The 25,603-nt window shown below is 40.3% G+C and overlaps 1 long non-coding RNA gene across 1 annotated transcript; it reads left to right on the top strand.

Moving 5' to 3' along the window:
* The first annotated feature begins 9,136 nt into the window (after nt 1-9,136).
* LOC118566688 lies at nt 9,137-24,233 on the top strand. The gene is made up of 2 exons (XR_004933221.1): nt 9,137-9,355; nt 24,174-24,233. It is a non-coding gene; the product is annotated as an uncharacterized LOC118566688 (long non-coding RNA).
* Nucleotides 24,234-25,603: the final 1,370 nt, after the last annotated feature.

The following is a 25,603-nucleotide window of genomic DNA, read 5'->3' as shown; positions in this document are numbered from 1 at the left end:
AACTCAATGTAACTGTTGTCATACTTTCTCATTTTAGCTGATTTGGTTTTTACCAGATTTGATCAAGTGGACAGTTAAATATTTGTCCATTGTGTTACTTAGCTCAACCCCGACACATCAAATTCTTTTACAAATTCTTTCATAAAAAATTACACCATTGACTGATAAAGGCTGACTATAATGAAATATTTTTTCAGGGAGGAGTAGCTTACTCAATTAAATTCAATGATAATGTTCTAAAAAGGATCACACTCAATCCCATATGTCAGCACAGGGTGCGTAGTATGAAGACAAAAGTGGGTAGGTCTGTATATGTTTTGACAAAAGCCAACTGAGTCTGAGATAGCATTAAAGGGTACATTTAAGCTATCATTTTCAGTGTCACCATCGATTTTGAAATCTTGTTTCAGGATGGTTATCTAGCCCTTCCTCTTTTGATTGAGACCTCTTTTGACCAACTGTGTTGAGCCACAGTTTCACTAGAGCTAATCTTATTCATCATAGGTAATTTCTCAAAACTCTCCCCCCTCCTCTTTTGAGCTACGCTGCTCAGACCGGTCAGTTTACACGCTCATTGTAGCCAATGAGCCAATGTAGGAGATTGTAGCCAGTGAAATTACCATCATGTCGAAGTATTGCTTTTGGGGCATTTAAAACTCCATAGAAACAGCATGTGCTCTCTGTGCATCCTTGTGTGTAAAAGTCAGCTTTTGGTGTTTGACGTCCATTTTCACCTGGAAATATGTGTAAATCTTTTGGGAAGACCCGAATAGCAACAGAAGAAGGGGTGGAGTTTGTCACAGGGCTGGCAATGTTTTTTCTGATTACTTATCAGAAAAGTTTTGGAGAGCACCTCGACATACCTACAGAAAAAACAGGTCTAGGATAATCATGTTTTACTTGTCTCTTTTGACTCCCTTAGTGTTCAGCTAGAATGTCCTTGCATCAGCCTGCAGCTGCATGTCGGAGAGAGAAACAAGAGCAATAAAATTGACAATATGTGCGTGTTCCAACTTCAATAACTATAACCTGGTTACCAGAACATCATACTGGACTTCTTAGTTTAAAAATTTGAAGTGTTACCTTTACAGACACACCAAGTTTTTGCCTCTACTCCAAAGGGTTCAAGAGCAGCATCTAATTTAATTTGGGTATATTTTTTTAGCCATTTTTTTAAATTTTAGGGGGCCCAGTTAAGGGGTTTGTAAAATGTTTTAAACATTTTATCATAATATCATATCTAAACTAGAAAATTTCTGAAGAAATTTAGAAATGTGCCTGCCTCATGGTGCGTACCGTCCTAACCGTAAGAGTTACCCTTGCGAATATCATATTCCTACGTTCATCACAGCCCCCACAGTGAGCATCGAAAGGTGCCATGCTAAGCCAATGGAGCATGTCCCTGACCTCCTAGGAGCCTCTGGCTAGCAGAGTTCCGTTGTCATGAAAACTCACTCATAGCTACAGCCCTCTCTTTCTCTGTAAATGCAGAACAAACCTGGCTTAGCAGAAGTTGGTAGGACCTTCCTAGGGCTACTTCCGGTTAGCAACATGCTAACCATTAGCCGCTAACATGGTTGTGTTCAGTATCACCGCGTGAATGTACTCTGTTAGTTTGGTTAAAAGTGCCTGAAAAGGGGAGAAAATACTATGGGATATTCGGGCATGGTTTTTGGTTTATTACGTCGCCATGGTAACTCAAAATGGCGGGTGGTACAAAAAGCACACTTCACGTGATCAAGACACACATTTTGATATATACAATGTAGGGGTAAAAACATAAAAATTTGTAGGGCAGACACCTACTTATCTGTTATAGTATCAAAAGGTTTAAAGCTCAAATTGACTGGTAAAGTCTACAGTGGTAAATCCAGCCAGGATAGTTTGGAGACTGAACAATAAAAGATGAGCTAGTTGTGAAGATGCAGAGATTTACCTGGAAGCGACCAGGATTAAAAATCAACAGATTAGAGGGACAACTGATGTTGTGTTGTTTGAAGATTAAGTTATAGAATCATGGTTGAGATATATTCTGAGAATAGGTAGACGACACATTGGAAAGAAGATGTATAAGATGGAGATCCATTAACATCATGAAAGAGGGCGTGGAGACGATGGCTGTGGCAACTGACGAGGCAAAGGACTAGTTGAGAAAGAGGCAGGTGATCCGCTTGGGTGACCTCTGAGAGGAGCAGCTGAAAGAAGTGTTAAAAGATTTTTCTCTGACTCGGCTGTGGGGTTTTGGGGATGCTTTTGAACAAGGTAAAAGTTATCTGGCTGGTTCTGTGCTCTGGCTGGTTCTGATACAGGAGGTTCTAAAAGTTTAAACTATGTAAGATTTTCTTGGTCAAATTTTCCTTCGTATTCATTGTTTATCTTTGCATAACTCCAACTGAAAATTATGTGGGTTTTTTTTTTTTGTCTAAAGTCTGTCATCAAGGCGAGTGTTGATTGGCTTGTGCAATCTCTGTGCCAGATGTTAGCAACGACGGGTATGAGTGGATCATCTCAAGGAATCCCATACCTTGTTGTAAAAAGTCCAGTTCTGGTCAAAGGGTTCTGTGATGCTTGGTGCACAATTTGATGCTGGTGATTGGTGACCAGAACAGTGTCACCATTTCTTTCTGGTTGCTTAACTTTGTTAACTTTGTCAGGTAGGCGTATACAAATAGATTCATTGATTGCAGCTCTAGAGCGACATCTCTTGGGTCCTGATCCCTCTGGCCCCTGAGTGGAGAATCACCATAGGCAGTCTCCACATAATGCAACAGCGTAAACAGGTTTGGATCTCCACACCATGAGTAACACCTGCTCTGCACATACTCATGCATACCCTTAGCCAGCTCTGATTTCCTGGCTCATTTAAGTGCTGATGAGGGCATAGCTGTGGTCTGCTGAGACCACACACCTCACCCCTACTCACCTACCAACACCCCAACCCCGCCCTCGACGACAGCTGCGCTTCTCAGCTCTGGTCTGTTTATCTTCACTTAGAAAATGCTGTCTAAAATAATGCTGTAACGTGTTAAGTAGCTGTAATTGAACTCAGATGACTTAAAATTACTAAAAGAGATATTTTATGTGGTATACACCAGATAATCTCTGTCACTCCCCATCTGCCTCACCCAGACTCACGCTTCTGTCTGACCCAGCCCTTGTTTTCAGGTCCCAGGCTTCCCCCATCTGTAAATCCTCGCTTTGTGTTGGAGCTGGGATGAAACAATGACAATGTTAGCTGACAGAGTGCTGGCTGCCTGATCTGTGCTGACAGCATCTCCTCCCTTACAAACCCCAGCTATGCCCGAGGGTCTACTGCTGGCTGAGTGATGCTAGCTGGATTTAAAAGGAGAGGGTATGTGATATGTTGGCCGGTGGGATGTGAAAAGCTTTCCAGTTCAGACAGGGCTTCAGTTTTCTGCTTTCATACAGATGTTTTACAATTTGGTTCATTATGTTGTGTTTAAGTTCCATCACTTTATGGAAATCATGTGGACCAGAGGCAGAGCTGTTCCTTAAGGTGGAATTTATCTTCCTCTCAGATGTTAGTAGGCCAGCTCAAGATGGGCCCCCATCCACAGCAGTCTGCAAATAGTAGAAAATAATTCATATTTACTTTTTTTAAGACATAATTGATACATTCTTCTGGTGTGTTTTTTGTTCCATATATTTTCTCTGTTAAAAATCTCCCCTAATCTGGTCCATGCCTTGGACATAATTACTTAGTGCAATAATTTAATTGGGAATCCGATCTAAATCTGAACCAAATACAAATTATAAATTACCTTTTTTTATATACTTTTTTGCTTAATGTGCTAAAGTACATCAGGAAATATTTGCTAATTGCTGCTGCATCTCACTTAATAAACCCTAATGTCTGACTGGTTAACCAGAACAGCAACTCAGCTGCAAAGCACTTTATAGATTGACTTTCTTCAAGAATGAGTTTGATTTGTTAGGTGGAGATACAAAATAAATCCATGATGTTGTTAACACATGGCCATGATGTAAATATATTTATTTATTTATTAATCAATTACTGAACTGAAAGAATAATAACTGACAGAAAAAATATATTTATTCAAGCTAAACATAGATTCCTTAATTTTATACATGCATCTCACTAAAATGTATAAATCTTGATTTTAGAGCTTTTCTGTTAATTGGCCCTTTTGACTTTCTATACCCGCCTGTATTCTCAAAGATTCCTTAGATTAAAAGCAGCTATTAGTCACATAATTTTAGAAAAAATCTTAGAATTTCCCGAATTCCTAAATTTTTCTTATAATTTTACCTCAGTAAGATAAAAGTTAATCAGAAAGCATCAGAAAAACATTACAGAGAGAAATATTCCACAGGAAAAGAAAAACATTACAGTAACAAAGGAATAAGCTAAGTAAATGTTTAAACGAACATACAGAAAGAATAAAATCACAGTACTTAATTGTTTCTATTCATAATCCGAAATAGGCTAAGTATATCCTTGGGGGTTTCCAATCTAAGTAATCTTGTTCAACTTTTCTAAAGCTACAACTAGAATAACCTTGAATAACCTTCATTGTTTCACTGGAACAAGCTTCATCACTAACATTTTAAAGCTTAATTATTTCTATTTATATATTACCAAAAGAAAAACAGTACATTAAGCTAATTAAATTCTTGACTAGATTAGTTTCACTGGAACAAGCTTCATCACAAAAAAATTCAAAGCTGGATTGTTACTATTCATACACTAACAAAGTAAAGCTACAAGCTGCAAGTCTCTGATCTGACTTTTCTAAGCTACAGCTAAAATGGGAGGCAAAAGCAACTGCAGGAAAAAAGCACAGCAAAGGCGGTGTGTGTGTGTGTGTGTGTGTGTGTGTGTGTGTGTGTGTGTGTGTGTGTGTGTGTGTGTGTGTGTGTGTGTGTGTGTGTGTGTGCGTGTGTGTGTGTGTGTTAGTCTGTGAACTGTGGCAGATAGATCTTGCAGCCAAAGTCATTAATAGTGATGGAACGTTATCAGGCAGTTCAGTAGCGCTCTGTTCCAGGCCACAGATGTCACAGAGCGTCTTGCTTACATAAAATCCAGAAGAAATTAAGATATTCAGCCTTTCGAGGCGGACACGGAGAGGACAGATTCTGATAATAGCATTTGTTTTGGGCAGGTAGACTGTTTTCATTTTCTGTCTGCCTTAAAGTCTCACTGGTTCTTCTCAATGGCAATTCCAAAACAGACAAAATTATGGTCCTTCTGCCAGATTGCAGCTTCCAGCTTTCTCCAAGATCGTTCCCATCCTGCCATCAATTTCTGAAATCGCAGCTGGCCTGCAGTTCTGCTTACACAGCATTTCAGTCTGATCATTGAAAGAAGTGAAAGAAGTGCTGGGAGCGGACATGTCACTGATATAGTTCAGGCAGTCTTGACACGGGCCGAAACAGCTGTCGACGTTTTCACAATTTTCTGATACTCCAGGTAACCGGCAGCTCCAAAAAGCAGAAATCTTGTTATCATAAATCCAATTTTGAACACATTTTCAACATCCTCAATAGACACAATCCTCCCAGGAGTCCACCGTGTGTCCAGCTGCACATGTCTCGTCGGGTTCAGGGGCTCTCCTTCACCCAGTCTTCTAATTGAGAAACTCATTGCGTTGAGAGTCCAGCTGACCAGATCCATACTTTACAATTTGGATGATATGTACAAATAGGCTCCAAAAGGATTAATAGAAGGGCCGTTATGGGGGAAGGAGAGAGGAGAGGGAAAAAGTGCTCCCCTTCACAGAGAACAGGAAGAGAGTCTTTGCTACTCCTAAAATGTTAGGAGTAGTGTGTCTGACAAATCCTCCAGGTTGGTCAGAAAGTTTCCTCTCTAAGGAAACCCAGCAGGTTGCATCAAGTCTCTCCAAGCAGAACGCCAGACCAGGTGTACCTTCTATGAAGAGAAAAATGACAGAGGGAACATAAAGTTAAACGTTGAAATAACAATAAACAATGCAAATTGGAGAACAGTAGGATCCTGATGTCCTCCAGCAGCCTAAGCCTATAGCAGCATAACTACAGAGATAGCTCAGGGTAACATGAGCCACTCTAACTAGAAGCTTTGTCAAAAAGGAAAGTTTTAAGATTAGTCTTAAAAGTAGACAGGGTGTCTGGTTCCACAGGAGAGGAGCCTGATAACTAAAATCTCAAATGCTTCTGATTCAAATTGATCACTAAGCCCCACAGGATGGCCAGTATGTTCCAGAAGAGCTCTCCTAGACCCTTCAAAGACTATCAACCTTTGCTGTGTTTTTTATGTCACAGTGTGGTCTTTATCTGCTGTAAAATGGTCCAAATCAACAACACCTACACTCTGATCTTGGTGGATGTATAACTCAGGGCTAATCGTAATCACCGTCTGGTACACATACTGTACATTCCTAAACGTAGCTCAGATCAGAAGGGATTCACACCGTCATGCTGGAATCTAGGCAGAGATACACACAAACACATACACACACAAAATACCATTCAGCTCACAACAGCAGCTGCTTCCTTTAAATACATCACACTTTCTCTAAAATGAGATACAGGGCCCTGCTGTTTCTATTTTTGGCTATTTAACCCAAAAATAACTTCCTAACATCATCAGTTGTTGGTATATGCGTTCTGAGATTTGTTGAGTGTTATTGCAGAATTATTTATTTTAGTCAAATCAATTTCTGGCTCAGCTAAGACACATAAATGCAAACAAAAATGTTTAATTGAGGAAAACTGCTAAAAATCTAAGTGAAGTGTCTAATTACTCAGAATGCACATTCATAAACCAGGGTTTGAAGATAGGCCAGTGACTCTGGTAGAAGTTTGACTACAGACAGACAAGTGTATTATACACAGATGCTCCCTTAGATGAATTTGTAAAGACTTTTTTTCTCCCTAGGTGAAATAATTATATAACATATACATGTAATGACTTTTAATTATACATAGAGGTTCAAATAGATTTTTAACCTAATTCATGCTCCACACGGAGTTATCCTGCAATTGGTGGGTTGCCAGTTTGATCCCCTGCTCCGACCGTCTCAGTCGTTGTATCCTTGGGCAAAACACTTCATATAGCGCTTTGGGGTCGTCTGACTAGTTAAAGCACTATACAAGTATAAGCCATAAATAATGCCTGAGTGTTATTTTATTCACTTTATTTTTGAGATACTGCCTTAGTTGATAAAAAACAGATTTTACAAATAACCTCATTTGACCGTCAAATTTAAGATCTGTACCAACATTAACACAAAGGTGTGTAATGGCTGACTTCATATGTTTCTTATTAGAACTACATGGCCTAACATGTTAAATATAGCTATCTCCTTTCCGTGTCCCTATTTGTGCTACTAAAAATAATACTCTCCTTGATACTGTGAATAGCACACTGTCTATTTCCCCTGCATTGTTTACATTGTTTACATTGTTTTACATTGTTTACATTTCAAACTGTTTACATAAATCGCTGCTTCATCTTTATCCTGAAGATTAGTGCAATTTACTGTGATTTTTCAAGCTGTATGCAAACAAAATTTCGTTCTGTACGCACTTTGTGCATACAAAATGACAACTAAAGCTGTCTAAAGTCTAAAGTCTAAAAAACATGACTTCAGCCTTACTCTTGCTGAACTTTGATGTAAAAGGACATCCAGGCCTTTGAGTCTTCAAGACATTTTACCAGCAAATTAGCACAGTTTCCATCTTTCTATTTGAGTGGGATAAACATCTGACAATCATCAGCATAACAGTGGAAGTGCAGAGCATGCTTCTTCAAAATGGAGCTGAGTGGAAGCAAATAGAGAGCAAGGAGAAGGGGGCCTAAAATTGAGCCCTGTGGCACCCCACATGATAGAGAGCAGAGGGTGATACATGGTGACCCAGGCTAACACCAAATGAACTAAAAGTAACATTTTCTTGGAATGAGTGTATTTTATCTTGATTTGAGCAGTTAAATAATTCTATTTGCCAATGGAATGAGTATATTTACCCCTAAAATAAGATAATTAGATATACTGCACCTGAAATAAGATAATGGATTAATTGTTCCTATTTTTGGTACAAAAAATCTTATTCCATTTGCAAATAATCTTATTTGCCTGCTTAAATCAAGGATAAATACACTAATTTCAATAAATTTTTATTTACTTTTGGTTCCTTTTTGCAGTGAAGCAAGAACTGTGGGAACTGGGGCAGTGAAGACCTCTTTAAAAAGTCCAAGAGGAACAGCCGAGGAAGTAACAGGCATAGCCAGCATGTCAGACTGGAGCCCTGGTTGGTGCAACTTTATCAATAAAGAAATAAAAGTGGTTTTCACAAGCTGAAGAATGGTCGAAACAATTAGTCTGTGGAGCATTCAGAACACAGTCAATAGACCTAAACAGTGGGAGGATCGTGGGAGATTGTGACAGAATAATATCAGAGAAGTGATTTCTTCTGGTGTTATTCTGTGCCAGAAAACCAACCAGTTTAAACAAACTATGTCAGGAACTGTACTTAAACATCAAGCTACAATTATGTCAGGAGCTCAATGGCATGTTTAAAAGTTTTATAAGGAAAATGTATCCTTATAAAGCGGGTTTAAGTTTAAATTTGAGCCTGAATGTATAATTTTGACCCTAAATAGAGTAAAAAAAAAAATCCAAAAGAAACTCAAACTTGTGCTTACAGTTTAGATTTTAAAAGTATTGGAAGTTGTAGTTTGTGTTTTATCAAAGCTTTGCTATTATCTCTGCGCTGCCGAAGAAGCCATTTGGTCTGAAAATCTACATTCCAGCCGCTTGTGCTTTTATTGTGGAAACAAAGTATGATCAGTTCACATGAGCAAGCACCTCCTCAGAGTTATCATTTTAAAATCCCCTGCATTTTTGTTTACATCTTAATTCTGACGATGAGTTCTATAAACAAGCTTTGTTGTGTTGTTTGTGTGGCAACCTGCTGCAGCTCGGCACACATCCACAACGGCAGCTATGTCACAAACTTTATCCTGATCCCCACCCTCTTTTATTATAGTAAGGCAGCTCCGCCTCCGCCTGCCCTAATATGGGGGTGCCTGTCCGCCCTCCAGCCAATCAGCTAACTGAATTCCTCCCTCCAAGAGCTGCCATGGGTCTGGGCCAGGCCGGGCTTTCAGTGAGGGGAGCAAAAAGCTGGCTGGAGGGTGGCAAGGGGAAAAGGCCCTCAGAGAACAGAGAAGAAAATCCCAACAAGACGGTAACAGCAGCCGGGTGATGTGAGGTGAAGGTGAGAGACAGAGAACCAAAGGAAGGCAAGGAAAGCAACCTGAAGTTCTGCTGCTGCAAGGTGGAGGCGTGTCACCTTTGAGCCTCTGGAGGAGACAGGAGGTTGGAAATTAAAGGTAAGGTAAGCAGGATAACGGTGGTTTAATGATCTCTGTGCTGATGTGTTGAGAGCTTTCTGGTGCTGCCTTTGGAGAAAAAAAGGGCTTCTGGAGGTAAACAGCCCATCACTGCTTCTAGTGAAGACAGCAGGTGGCCCTTTATGTGACATTTATGGACGCTGGGAGCTAATTTTATGGAACAGCAGCAGCATTAAAACATTTTCTCCGGCAATGCCTTGCTTGCACTGCATCTGCTCGCTGATTTAGTTTAAAATCAGCCTGAAACCTTGTTTAATTCTCTGAAACACCAGTGTGACTTCTGGCGGGCCGGGAGTCGTGCCGGGACAGTTTACGGAGCAGCTTGCAGACTCCACACTGCTTATTTGGGAGAGCATAACAATGGAGTGCTGTTTAAATGCAAAGACAGTTTTAGTAAGACAGCTGCCGCTTGTGTTTATTCCAACATGCCAGTGGCTGGTTACAAACTCAAGTATTCACTCAGGTTTATGGTATTTACTCCAACGTGACATGTCACTGGAGTTTGGTTAAGTAACACAAGGGACTTTTTAAATACTCTGCAAGTCATTTACTTTTATGAACAGTTTTGCCAGCAAACCACCCATATGATCAAAATATTTTTTATCAGCGCCACCGTTGGGTGTTTAGACGGTTCTCCTGGTGGCAGGCTGTCACATAGCTCCTGTCTGAATGTTACATGGCAGCAACAGCTGCAGGATGACGGTCATAGGATCCGTTCGTCCACCACGAGCTCGCCCCTCAGCCCGGTATGCGTGATGACCCAAAGTGGCTACAGAGATGCAGCAGCCAAAACACTCTCTCTGTGATGGAAGAGCTCCAACATCTGTGTGCCGCTGGGTTACACGATGCACCCACTAGTAGCTTTTAGAGCAGCAAAATAACTAGCATTACATTTAAGACACACGAGACACATGGTGGCTCTGTCGCTGCTGTTTTCAAAGTCAGTTTTCATGTTGCCTCACGAGACTCTGGGCAAATAAGTCAGGCAGTCCTTCTGACTTTTATTAAATGTTACAGTGATTCAATAAAGTTTCATTTTCCACATTTTCTCATTTCACATATATATATATATATATATATATATATATATATATATATATATATATATATATATATATATATATATATATATATATAATATAATATGCTCAGCTCTGTTTACCCAGACACCCCAATGTTTAGCTGTTCTCTGAAGGTGTCAGAGATTTGTTAGAGAACATCGGAGAACAAAGAGCATCATGAAAATCAAGGAACACAACAGGTATGTCAGGGAGAACGTTTGTTAAGACGATTAAAGGAGAGTTAGGTCCTTAAAGAATATCCCAAGCTTTAAAAGTTTTATGGAGCTTCATCTGAAAATGGAAAAAGTACGACATGACCTCCACAAGAAGTGGCTGTCCAACTAAACGAGCTCGGTAGGATGAGCACTATTCAGAAAATGAGCCAAGAGGCCCATGCTTTTTTTTTTGGTTACTCTGGAGGCCCATGGTTACTCTGGAGGTGATGCAGAAAGCCACCGCTCAGGTGGGAGATCTGCTGACAAGGCAACATTTAGTTGTGCGCCACAAAAACATGAACTTTGAGCAATAGTGGCAAGAATAAACCTTAAAGAAGCCCCATATACAGTTTTGCATGTAGGAAACATGCAAAACTGTGGATGAAAGTGCTGCAGACTGATGAGACCCAGAATTTAACTTATCGGCGCACGTGCAAAATGCTGAAAACACCACCCTGACCATAAAACATGGTAGTGGCAGGGTCATGATGTGGGGATGCTGTTCCCCAGCAGGGGCAGTGAGGCTCAGAGTTGATGTGAAGACGGACGGAGCTAACCAGCAGGTCAGTCATGGAAAAACCAAACATGAACCTGAGACCAGGACGGAGATTCCGCTTTCAGCAGGGTTACAGCCTTTAACACATGGCTGCAAAGAAATCACTTAGATTAAAGAATATGCATGAGTTAGAATGGCCTAGTCCAAGTCCACACTTACAGTAAACCCTTTACAGACATTCTCCAACAGCTTGAGCTGTTTTATAAAGAACAGGCAAGCATTTCAGTCCCTAGATGTTCAAAACGTATGAAAACATACATCAAGAAACTGCAGCTTTAATTACAATGTGAGGTTTTTCTACAGCCGCACTTTTCAGACATCTAGTTTTCATTTTTCTTTTGGTGTGCAGTTATCTACGACGTTATTTTGGTCAAGCATAAAATCTGACTGAAATACAATAGTGCATGGTTTATAAAACGGGATAATAATACTTTTCTGCAACTGTATGCGCCATTTCCACAAAATCATCAAGTTACTGTTGCGTATTCGTTGTAAAGATGTTAATGTTGCATAAGCAGCAAGCACAGGTTGCTTGTTTTGAAGGGAAATCATTTCAAAAATGAGATGATGGATGAAGATGGTCATCATCAGTTTCCTGGCGACAAACTTTGGGCGGTGGGCGGCGTTGTGCTTGGACCAGAACTCACAGGTCAAGTGGCGTCTTCATGAGGAAACGCCGCCTGACGCTCGCACGGCCGTCAACTTCCGGATTTTACAGGAAGGAAAACTCCTGCCCACACAAGAACTCCAGAGCGCCTGTTATTTACACGTTCAGGATCGTACTGAAACGATTCCACGGTTTGTTAAACGTGTCTTCTACGCTCCGTTCTTGTGTCTCATCCCTTAAAACAATAGAAGCTCTATGCCAGATTTGAATCAGTAAGATATATCTCTGTTTCCTGTTTACACAGGGGGCATTTCCTGTGCAGAGGCTGACGCCTGCGGGTGTGCCTTGTTTTTTTTGTTTTTTTCATGTGATGTTTAAAATTAAGGGGGAAACACCCTCCGATCTATCTCTGTAATCTGGACTGATTTGGAAATTGCACTGCTTGGAAGCCTCTTTTATCTAAAGAAGCTTCCAGCAGGCACACTTCCGACTCGTTCAGCTCAGACGGCCCCAGTGGGAGTCAGACCGCTGTAGGACCGCCTTGGAGCTCCTGCGCGTCACGGCTTGTTGTCGCTCTCTTTAACCCAACTTGTCCTGCACTTACTGAACACTCATTCCCATTTAATTCCCCAGTTTGGTGTCTTAAGGTGAGATATTTCATCATTTGATTGAGAGTCGAATCACTGTAACGTAACAAACAGCTGAGCTGAAAATAAGATAGTTTCACACAGCATGATGTAATAAAATGAAATGGGTTTACCAGGTTTTGTCCTGCTACGTTTAAATCTAATCATACAAAAACGATCAACATAATCCATATTGTTCTGATCGACAAAGACGATGTGAAATTGGGTATCTGGGAGGAAATGTAGCAGCCAGGTGTTCTGCTAATGACACCAACTTGAATAATTGGCCAATCGGCAAATAAAAGCGGCTGTAAAAAGGCAGAAGTTTTGACAGTCCGCCGCTCTGGAACACACAGGCTTGTCAACGCTGACGAGCCTGAAAGACTTCAGCAATACCTTAGAGAAGAGACTGTTGCTGCCCATCTGGAAGGATTATATGTTTCCCAACTGTTTAAATGACTTTGGTTTGCAAAGCTGCATCTGAATGAGCCGCAATACTTCTGGAACCATGTCTTTAGGGCCAGGGGCGGTTCTAGACAGGGGCCAACAGGGGCCAATGCCCCTCTAGGACTGGTCAGTGGCCCTGTTATGGCCCCTGTACTAAAGACAAAACTGAATCAATTTCTTATGACGATATGTGTTGGACCCTTGTGCCCATTAAATTTTTTTACCTTTACATTTTTATTTTACTGAACCTGCGTTTCCAGAGACGCAAGTGGCTGTTTGGCTCTGTAGCACACTTAATACATAAAAACGATTACATTTTGTCCAGTTTTACCTGGTTCAATTCTTTTTTTCAGTGCCCCCATGAAAAAGACACATGGGCCCACAGCGCAACACGGTCTAGAACCGCGGCTGTTTAGGACAGATGAGAGCAAAAGTGAGATGTTTAGGTGTAAATGTTTGTAGCAAACAAGCTATTTCAATTTCCCAGGTCCACATTTTAGGTGCTGAGCAACGTTGATAGGTGGACCCTTTCTTGCAGTGTTCTAACTTCAGCTCACCTGGTACAATTAAGACCTTTGTAGTGTTGCTGTTTTCTACTTTATACCAGAATCACATCTAAGCGTACTTTTTGTGAACCAGAGTGGACCAAAGGCAGAGGACCTTACGCCAATTGTCTGGTTTCCATCTTGTCTGTGAACACATGGCGGCATACGGGCCTTTCTGTCGGGCTTTGCTTGTTTGGCTTTTGGTTTCTTATCACTGCCACCTGCTGGACTGGAGAAGTAGAGCAGTTTTCTTCACAACTGCCACATATTACGCCACTGGGCTGACTTAGAGTTACTTCCACAGCCTTTCAGAGCGGTGGAAACAGAGAGCAGACAATTAGCCGGGTAAAAAAATAATCCCAGGTATTTAAATCAAAGGACACTTGGATGAAAAGGGAATTTTTGCTGTATAAGGGGCTAAAATTGCTCCTCAATGATGTGAGGGACTAACAACATTACACAGAGTGTTTAATGCTATCCGTCTCTCAGGTCAGCTGAACTGCATGTCCTGGAGGTACCTACATCTAAGAGGAAGCTCAGAGGGTTTCTATTTTTTTTTAAAGTGTTTTGTGTATTATTTTTCTTATTTTAGTTTTTTAATGAAAGTGTTTAAGTTTGTAGCTGTGTACAGAACTTTGTTTTCAGCCATTGGCTGTTTTTAAGCGCTTTATAAACAAACATGGCATGGTAGAAAATTACTACTGAAATGCTATTGCTGCTAAAGCGGATTGGACATGCTTCTGAATTGATGGCGTGTACTTAATTTACAAACACAGTTTTTGATCTTGGTCTAATTTTATTTCTGAATAATGACAATGGGAATACGTTGTGTTCATTTGTACACGCGGGCTTAAATTATTTTTTAAAAAGCTCTAAATAGCTTGTTTTCATGTCATGTTTAGGCATGTTTGAAACATAAAATGTTCCCATAATATTTTTTATGTTCCCATAAAAATTAGAGTGAGATAAGACTTCACATCGGCAACATTTAGAAACATGCAGACTTGCTAAAGGTCGTATTTTAAACCAATAAATACATTGTAGTGCAGCTGCACAGGGCAGCCCATAAGACAAACCGGCCATTTGTTGCATTAATAATGCAGCGAAAACTCCCAGAATCCACAGGAGTAAAACAATTATTGGGATGTTCATGACATCCTCAGTTTAGATTGTCTTTAGGGGTTTTCACTTTGAACAACAACAAAGTCGCGAGGCTCTCTTCTTCTTCTTCTCGTCTTTTATTGTGGTCTCGGTCTTTAGTTCTCAGGAGGTTTTCAAAACAATTTGGCCTCTTTTTTGTAATTATTTTCAGGTCTCTTTAACCTCATATTGTGGTTGTACTCCTTAAAGCTAAGTAAATCAGATTACTAGAAGAATTAGAATTTGTTCTGCAGACAAACATCATCTAAAAATCATATGTTTGAGATGAGCGACGTATAAAAATCCAGTAAAGAAATGACTGATGCATCATTATTGAGTTGATCATCGACAGTTTGCCGAGTTTTCAGTTATTATCTACCTGGAAATCACAGTGTTGGGACTAAAATGTTCCATCAATGAAACATTCTCCATTTTTTTTAATAGCTTTCACCAAAGAAATTATCTTTGTGAGAAGCTGCTGGTAACAGAGATCCTTAAAATCCAGTCAACCCTGTTGTTTTTTCCCCCTCAGAGTTTTAGGGGCCTTTGTCATGCCTGAATGATTGATAAGTCAGAGTGAAAGGTGTCAGAAATGGGACGTATGAGTGGAACAGTCATTTTTCCTGGGTGCTGAGTGCTCACTTTGACAGTCTGGGACACAAGGCTATGGCACAATCTATCAGATAGCACCCCAGCGGTGACTTTATTTCACTGATGACATGTGAGGAAGTGCATTGGCGTGTATCCAGACTTCTTTATAACGCTTATGGGAGGATCAGTCAGGGCTCTTGCTACATTTCTTTTCCCTGCGTCGTGTTGGAGCAAACATTTATCTAACTTTCCTGGATTAAACCAGTTAAAGTATAGATTAGAGCTGGACCATAATTCAATATCAATATATATATTGATCGATAGACGTAAATCGATGATAGAAAATAAAGGGTCAATAAAAGGCTCAATAGAATAACAGTTTTCCTTCCTTTTACATTCTAGCCATGTAAGTTAATATCACATCATTACATCCTCCCAACCAATCACAACGCAGACCCAGGAACCAAGCTCCGCCCCCTTCAGAGTTCAGAGAGCACATGTTCTATTCTTCTTTTTAAAAAACTTGCAGTTTTAGTAAAAAGTTGGTGAATAAAGGGTTGAGTTTGTATTCAGTGTTTGTGTCTGTATCTACAAATAAGTCCCTAAGCAACGGCATAAAATGGCCAGGACTGCACTTAAAATATGTTTTAAATTGTTGTTTAACCGGCGACATTGTGCGGTACCTCTAACAAGGAATGGCGTCGGGAACATCTTTAAAGACCTGAGAGTTTCATGCAGGCCTGGATAGTTTATTCTGGGTTTTATTGAGGCAGTGTTGCTCCAGATTCTGCCAACAGAAACACGGAGAGCTGGATTTTATAACATCTGATATCGTCAAAGTGTTTACAGCCAGTCTTGTGTCCGGAATAGAAACAGCTTCCCCTCCTCCAGACTTGTGTGATTGTCCTAAAATTAGATCTGCAAAACAAGAAAGGGAAGAAAAAAAAAAAAGACCCGTCTGGCGTTATCTGCTCAGACTGCCACCAATTGTGAAAAAGTTCAGCCGTGTTTCCTGAGCGCGAACTCCCGCACGAGGAGAGAGGAAAAATATTTTTGTGTCTGCTATCTGGTTTCTACTGATAATGCCTCGCTCTACAAATAAATCCCAAACACATCCTCAGCTGTCCGTCAGGTGCTCTGTGGCTGCGGCAGCGTGCGGCGTTATTATCGACTGTTTAAAGCGCGGCGTGGGGCTTGTTTTCTTTGGGCGGACAGCTGATGCTCAAGTTCAGGCAGAGCCGTGCCAACTATAACATCGTTGACGTGTCCGTGTCTAATGGGCTTGGAGAGGCCTCAGGGAGGGGTCGGGGCCAGTGGTCAGGTTCAGGAGTTGTCTCCTTTTTTTTCAGTCTTACTTTATATATGCTCAGGTTTGCCCAGACAGAGCGAGAGACAACAGCCGTGTGACATGAATGTGTGAATTTGGGTGCTATTTGTTTAGCAGCTATGTTGGCAGAACCTCAGAGGTGCAGAGGCGAAGACCAGTGAACACAGCTCATGTAAATAACCTTTTTGGCTTTAACAAGGCAACACCCGAGCTGCTTAAGCCTAATCAAACCACCAAGACTACAGTTTATTGTTAAAAAAAAAAAATCATAGTTTTTCAGTTCATTCTCAGCAGGATTGTGATAGAATAATTAGTCGACACCTCTGCTACCGAAACATCATCTGAGCATCAGTCCTGGAAATATTGACGAACGACTAAAAGGCACAAATCAGAAGAATGTACACATTTATGGGCCTCTGAGATAAAGACGTGTTGAAAAAGCCTCAAACTGGATTAGTTTTTGATTGCAATAATAATCTCACACTGAAAATTCAGAAAACTCTACCTTTTTAATAAGAACTATTTTTATTCAGTAACAAAGATTAAAAGCACTGAATAAAAGAAGTGTATGTTTCAAACAGTCGGATTGTTTGATCAGAAGCGGCTATACACTGCAAAAACAGACTAAACTTAACTAAAAATAAGTTGATAATTTTCTTGAAATGAGTGTATTTGTACTTTATTTGAGTAGATAAATAAGATAATCTGCCAATGGAATAAGAGTTTTGCACTTAAAATAGGAAGAACTCATCTCCATCAACTTATTTCAAGTGCATTATATCTAATTATCTTATTTTAGGGGTAAAATCACTCCTTCCATTGGCAGATAATCTTATTTACCTGCTCAAATCAAGGACAAATACACTAATTTCAAGAAAATTTTACTTATTTTTAGTTCTGTTTTTGCAGTGTTGACAAAAAGAACCCGTCCTCGTTTAAAGGAACCGACAGTTTCTGTAAATCTCAGGTTTTCCCAGACCTCGTTCCAGAGATGAGGAGCATAGAAACTAAACGCCGCCTTATCGTCAGTATATTTATCCTTTGCTTCACCCTCCTGGAGCGTTCTAGCCAAAATGTTCAGTCGTAGACTCATCTGACCAACGTCCACTGGCCCAGTTAAAGATCCAGTTGTGTTCAGCAAGCTTCACGTTTACATTTGTGACGGTAGGACAGAAAAGCCGTCTTCATGGCGGGGCTCCCGAAATAACGTATAGATGACGCTACCTACCAGCTGCAGGCAGAAGAGAACACAAGATGGAAAAAGCCAGAAGTGGCAAAATAAAACGGGAATAAGCAGCAAGAAACTGAAGACAACTTTGTGAGGAACCTAAACACACTGCAAAAACGTAACTTAAAATAAGTATAATTTTCTTAAAATGAGTGTATCTGTCCCTGATTTGAGCAAATGAATAAGATGATCTGCCAATGGAATAAGATTTTTGCACTTAAAATAGGAACAACTCATCTCCATCATCTTATTTCAAGTGCAGGATGTCTAATTATCTTATTTTAGGGGTGAAAATACTCATTCCATTGGCAGATAAAATTATTTACCTGCTCAAATCAAGGACAGAGACACAAACCTAAACAAGAAAACAGAGAAGTCCAACATGAGGCACGCAGTGGGTGGCAATAAAAGCCCTTTGCCCAGTCCAACAGATGTTTCTCTGTTTGGTTAGACACACGGAGGGAAGGATGGCGACTGACACAATTAGAGATGTTGCTGCTTGGACTTCCTGGAAAATGGCTGTGATGGGGAAAAGCTGACAGAAGCTTCAGGCCCCATTTGAAATGTCTTTTCTGCTAATAAACTCACCCGCAGTAACAAGTCTGCTGCAGACAAATTAATCCGGCCGCTGGTAGACAAACTGCAGCACCAACACTCCTCGGCTCGCTTATCTTCAGATTCAGAACTTCACAGAGGCAGCCGGTCTCCAGCAACACGTTCTCTGCCTCAGGCGCAAATCTTATTAAGGCCCTAAACATTTTTTTTCCTCCTAAAATGATTCATTCAGTTTAAGGAAAAGGCGTCTGCAGAAATGTGTGGTTGTGCTCAGATGTTGTTTTAAAACCGGCCTCCTGGATATTATTGTTTATCAGTTTGGTGCAAAATTCAAAACACGCGTTCATCAAACTGGCAGGAAAGACTTGACTTTTTTTAAACTGACATACTAGCTGATTGTATCATTTTGAAGGAAAGAAAAAATATAAATAAATTCTCTTCAGATTTGACGAGCTAATTAAGAAAAAAATGTATCGTTGTAACGTCGTTAAGAAGAGATGTTTGGTTCTTTTCCAAATGCATTCCTGCTCTGTTTGCTCTAGTATTAAATTGCTGAGTGCAGTGAGGAGAAGAAGGATCAAATACCATGTGTGGATTTTTTAACCATTTTAGCTGATTTTTATGATGGAAATTTGATAGAAAATGTAAAATAAATACATATAAATGCAGAATTAAAACGGGGAGTGTGTTGAATTGTGTAGACATCTGTTTGAGTCTGATTGTGCAACTGGGTCCTGAAAGGAAAACAAACAAACCTTTTTCATTTTACTGCAGCTGTTCACCCCTGAAAATAGGTTTGTTAAATGTAACACATTTAGCATGTTTCCCCAGTTAAAAACAGCCCCGGTGAGCTTAAGGTTTCCAGGGCGTGCTAGCATAATTTAATGTCCTTCATGCAAAGCCTAGGAAGCAGCCTGGTTTGTCTGTTCTGTGCAGATTACTCCAATGTCCAAAGCATGTTACTTTTCAATGAATTAATTACAGATGGAGTCATTATTTCATAACTCCGTAGTGCAAACAGGTAATTGTTTCAATGCAGAAACAGCATGCCTTAATCAGTGCTGAGGTGGAAGCAGAACTTCAGCAGCCATCATGCCCGTATAACCAGAGGCATTTCAAACCAACGTGCACGCTACGCGCCACTCAGCTAGCTCCAGCAAACTCAAAGAAGCAAACGCCTCCTTAGGTTACAGAGAGAAAACATCAGGAGAAGTTAATAGCATCCCTAAAATGTTGAGTAGAACCGGTTTTAAGGTCTTTATTTTATGGACAGACAGTCGAATCGTATCAGACAGAAATGAGGTTTGGAGGGAAGGGGGTACCTGCTGTTCCTGCTGCATTTAGATACCATGGATACTGGAAACCAATTCTCTCCACGGATAATCTTCTCTGAAATTAACTTGTTTTCAATGGAAGCTTTAAATGTGAAGGCGTTTGTCACATGTATATATATATAAAAGCATGCATGCACTGCAAAAAGGGAACTAAAAGTAGGTAAAATCCTCTTGAAATTAGTGTATTTTTTCTTTGATTCGAGCTGGTAAATCATTCTATCTGCCAATGGAATAAGATTTTTGGACTTAAAATAAGAACAATTCATCTCTATCATCTTATTTCAAATGCAGGATATCTAATTATCCTATTTTAGGGGTGGAAATTCTCATTCCATTGGCAAATATTCTTATTTAGCTACTCAAATCAAGGAACAACATACTAATTTTAAGAAAATTTTTCTTACTTTTACCCTTTTTGCAGTGTGTGTCTTGAGATTTGGATAATTTTTCCCCAGATAAAGTATTACCACCATGCCCGCTGCACCTGCATGCAGCATGCAGGAGGGCGAAGGTCGGTGTTCTTTCGGGCATTCGCTGGGCGTGTGCAGGCCTGCAGATGTGAGTCGGATCTATTATGGGATTGAGATGTGAGGCATTTCAGATCTGACGGTCCATCGTTCCTCAGCTCCGCCCAGGGAGTGCCTCCTCCTTCACCTGCTGCTGTCCGTCCATCCCTCACGCAGACCTGCTAATGTGAAGCTGTGGTCAGGTGCAAACATGCATAATTCATACCAAATATCATTTGAAGATGGCATCTTTATTCCCGCACAACTTGCTGTAAGACTTTTACTTTTTTTTCCATACAACTTTACTCCTTGATTATTTTTGGATGCTCCGTTCTTTAGAATACATTTGCTGGATTGCATCAACGACTGCAACGCTGACGGTCGCAGCGAACGGCAGTTCCTGCTGGACTCCAGATATCTCCTGCCCACCCAAACAGGAACCCACGCTGACATACCACACTGGAATACACGCACAAATTTACACCCGCAGATCGGTTTTCCACACACACACACACACACACCCATAGCAGAGCTGAGGCAGTTAAAAAAGAGATCACATGAAGCAGCCAGGACTCTGAGGAATGCCACTGGTTATGGGTGCAGGGCATGAAGGCCAACTGATTCTCCAACAGCTGGGCTGCTAAATGGCTGAGCATAAATAAATAATGTCCATGGAACGAGTCAAACTGGGATAATTTCGCTGAAAAGTCTGCAGGCATGTTTGAGAGAATTTTGGAGATTTCTTTTTTTTTTTATGTCCCCTTTTCAACTTTTCCTCCCAGATCAAACCAAAGGACCTCAGTTCAACCTCCTTCACTAGAGTCTCATTATCTCACTTTTTCGTATTTAAATCTCTGGCGGTTAAAAGTACTAACTGTTTACAGGAAGCCCCAGAGCTCAACGCTGCTTTTTGTACCTGAAAAGAAGAAACAACAAATGCGTAAAGGAGGGACCCGTTTAAAAGCTCAAAGAACTCAGTCAACCTGTTCTCCCCCTAGAAATAACAGCTGTAGCTGCTGCTCTCAACTCCAGTTTCTCTGTATATTCCATCAACATTAAATAGTTCACAACATCCAACAGAGAAGGATGAATAAAAACAATCAGAAGCAATCAGAGGAAACTAGAAATGCTTAGAGCTGCTGGCAGTTACTGAGTTAAAAAAAGACTGATGGAGGGAAGGCCCAGGGCCCCGAGTTTTGGGGCACCCCAAAGATTTATTTATTTATGTGATGTTTTTATAATGAAAGCATGAATGAAAATTGCATTTTGATCCATTTAAACATACAATTTGAAAAATAATGTAGGTAAAGTATGTAGGGGAACAACGTGGAGACAGATGTTTTAAACCAACCTTGAATCAATCTGTGCCCACTGATTTGTAGGTTTACCTGCCAATGTGCTGAAAATTTGTTAGTTTTTTTCGCTTTTTGTTAGTTTTTTTTTTTTTTTGTGAATGGGGCACCAAAACCTTCTCCAGCCCAGGGGCTTCAATCCTTTTGAATCTGGCCCTGGGTGTAGGTATCTGATGTTGACTGAATTATTAGCAAACATTAGCTAAACTTCTTCAGTCCTCGCTAATGCTAATGCTAATTGCTAATGAACCCAACTGAATAGATGCTGTTACAGTGATTCAGTTAAGGGATCATAAAACACACTTTCCCTTTTGAAATTCTTGTGTTCTTTATAAAAAAAATTGTGTCTTCTATGCTAAAATTTTCACATGAATGATCTAAAATGCAGACACTGAAAGGCACTGAAATGAGACATGTGCATCGCTTTAATTGGGCCTAGAGGAACTCTTTAATGAATGGTAAAAGTAAAAGAAACTCCAGTGAGTCTTGTTCAAAGTCCTGACAATGACTAATATTAGAATTTACTCCTGTAGGATAGTTTGCATGTATTTCTTTCAGTAATGGGTTTGTTTGTCACACCTTATAAATCAGTTACGCTCCTCCTCCTCCTGTCTTGGTATCCTACCTTCACGCTTCTGTGTTACATTAATGTCTACTGTGTATATAGCTTCTGTGTATATATATTCTATTTTATTTTGTTTTGTCTGCACCATCAACACAAAGTCAAATTCCTTGTAAGTGCAAAGCTACTTGGCAATAAACTTGATTCTGATTCTGATACCTACAACCTTCCCTAAAAAGGTCCTGTCGTTGCGTCTGACCTGATCCAAATAGTAAATTCATCTCATCAGATTCTTTCCCCCCAGGCTTTAAAAACAGCAGTTATTAAACCGCTGATATAAACAAAGCAATCTGGACAAATGACATCTGCAGAATTACAGGCTAATCTCCAAGCTGTCATTTATCAGTAAAGTTGTTAAAAAGGTTGTTTTTCATCAGTTAAACAGCTTCCTTACAATGACCAACTGCTTTGATGCTTTTCATTCTGGTTTCTGTTCTCACCACAGTACTGAGACGGCCCTCGTCAAAGTGTTCAATGACATCCACATATATACAGACTGTGGAAGAACCACAGTGCTGGTTCTGTTGGACCTCAGCACAGCATTTGACACTGTTGACCATGATATATTATTAAAGGGACTGGAGAGCTGGGTCAGACTCTCTGGTACAGAATCCAGTTGGTTCAAGTCCTAAAGAACAGGGACTTATCCGTGTCAACAGGTAACTCCTCATCAGAGCGGACAAAAGTCACATGTGGGGTTCCCCGAGGTTCAATCCTGGGACCCCTTCTATTCAATATCTATTTGCTCCCACTGGCTGAATGTATAACAAGATTAGCTACCATAACTATGCAGACGATACTCAGCTCTACATTACGACGTCACCAGGTGACTCTGAAAACATCCATGACCTGAACGGATGCTTAAAACAAATCAATGCACTGAGCTGCCAGAACTTTCTCCATCTGAACAGAAACAAAACTGAAGTTATTATCTTTGGACCTAAAGAGGATCATTTCCAGGATTAAATGACTGATGTCCCAATGAGATCTAGAGAAACTCATCGATGCTTTTATCTTTAGTGATAAACTGATCACTGCAACGGTGTCTTCACAGGTCTGCCCAAAAAATCAATCAGACAACTGCAGCTGATCCACAATGCTGCTGCTGGTGTTCTCACTAAAACCAGGAAGATGGAGAACATCAAATCAGTTCTGAAGTCCTTCCAGTGGCTCCCTGTAGCTCAGAGAATAGACTTTAAAATAGTTTATAAATCACTAAACAGCTTAGCACCAACATACATTAAAGACCTGCTGTTGCTGCATCAAACCTACAGACCGCTCAGACCTTCTGGTTCTGGTCTACTCTGCAGAACCAGAACCAGAACCAAACATGAAGAAGCAGCATTTAGTTCCTATGCTCAACAAATCTGGAACAAATTTCCAGAAAACTGCAAATCAGCAGAAATACTGAATTCCTTTAAATCCAGACTTAAACCCACCTGTTTAGAGCTGCTTTCAGCCATAATAACAGGAACATTGACCAACATGTTGGATGTGTATCGATGTTTTCACCTGATACAATTTAATGTTTGTTACTTGTCTCACTATCAGTGACTGGTTCAGTGTGTTTATGATGTTTTTATGTTTTCATAATGTAAAGCACTTTGAACCGCCTTGCTGCTGACATGTGCTACAAATAAACTGGACTTGACTTGTTCTTTGTCTACATGTCCAGATAATAATTTACCATTATTATTACGAGCAGACGGCCTTTCCTCCGTTGGTTGCCTGCACCGTTTAATAGCTGCCGGAGTTTTGTGTGAACTGTGGCAACTTTGCTGGGGACGTTTGTCAGAGGTGAGCGGAGAAGTTATGCAAACTGTTCAGGCTCATGTAGCCGGCTCAGAGGAATGGCCAAGGCTACGGAAAGAATGTGAAGACCGCCAGAAGCTTCGAGCTGCTGGCCTTGCTTCTATATCAGATCCTTTAACTTCACATGCTAAGCCTAACATGAATACCACATTTTTCAGGGTTCTACATGGAGCTAATTGCTGCTGATTCCAGGGTGGCTGCATATTTTAAGTTGTGATCCTTTATTCCACTGTTTTTCAGATGTTTTGTTTTATTCCTCATTCTCTGTTTCAGACTCTGACATTGACCAAGATGACAGCCATGTGTACCGCCAGACCAGAGATCCAGCCGTGAGTAAACTCGGCATTGATTCATCCAGAAACACTCACAGCTGTCTTTGGACACCAGATTTTATATTTTAGAGACCTTTCACTTCAGAAACTCTGGTGCTGGTGTGAATCCTTAGTAGGAGACAGTTCCAGATCAAATTGGTAGATTTTTGGGAATGTTTGAAGGTAAAATTGGACCAGTGGAGAGCCTTTGTTGTATCCATCTGCAACATTTCAGTTTCCAGCGAAAGGTCTCTGTTGTAGCTCATGGTCAGTTCAGGTTTGGCTCAGAAAAAGTGCTTGAAAACAAACCTCGATCTTTCAAATTCCCAATTTCTGAAGCGAATAGTGAAAAAGAAAACTCTGTGGATCTTATCTTTCCTGAAAGATGAATTCTCACGGTATTTGTGCGTTCACAAACACGAGAATCCCTCTGGTCCTGCTCCCATTTAAATTATTCGGTCACATTGCAGTATTACGGTTTAAGGCGGGGATGAAACCAAGAGCTACCGAGCCAAAATAAGCACAGCAGCGCAGGAGGACGCAAGCGTAGCTGCTACTATCACATCTGTTTTGTCCAGACTCACGATTTCTTGTTTGAAAGAAGAGAGGCAAGAAGTCCCTTGACCAGCGTAACTTGTTGTGGTTTCTCATGGCGCCTGCTGCTTACATTTTCATTTGATACTGTGATTGGCTAAAACCAACCTTTGGTAGGCGTGTCACTCCGCCCAATCAGCTCAGGGAGTTCTGCTGAATGTCCTTCCTTTCACCAAACGGGTTCGATGGAAGAAGATCCATGTTGATAATGTGAAAACATAGAGTGCTACATATTAATTATATTATATTATATTATATTATATTATATTATATTATATTATATTATATTATATTATATTATATTATATTAATGTGGATCACCAAATAACCATTTTTTTCTGTTCTTTAACAAAAGACTTATTGATGATCCTGGTAAAATGTCTTCTCTCGTTTTTAGAGCAGTGACAATTAGAGAAAACATTTAGGAAAATCTGAACTTTAAATTAAAAGGGATCAGTGGGTGTGGGAACGGGATGCCCATGTAAGAACGCTGATTTTGGTTGATTGTTTTCATATTATGCATAATTTTCCTGCCGGAAAACTCAGTGATGACCAGTTTTCAGTTTTCTGGTAGAGGCCACCATATTTCTGTTCAGAACCTCCTAATATTTCAAGTAGTTCATGATAGAAAACAGGCCCACAGCATCATTACCCCTCCACCATGATTAACAGTACGCATGATGTCCTTTTCCACATAATAATCCTTTGTTTTCCACTAGACCCACTTGTTTGTTGTCAAAAAGCTTGATTTTAGTTGAATTTCACCAAAACACAGTCCAACATTAAGTCGAAATAAAA

Source organism: Fundulus heteroclitus, chromosome 18 (genome assembly GCF_011125445.2).
Source record: "Fundulus heteroclitus isolate FHET01 chromosome 18, MU-UCD_Fhet_4.1, whole genome shotgun sequence".
Lineage (NCBI taxonomy): Eukaryota > Metazoa > Chordata > Actinopteri > Cyprinodontiformes > Fundulidae > Fundulus > Fundulus heteroclitus.
This window is presented reverse-complemented; position numbering and strand designations above follow the sequence as displayed.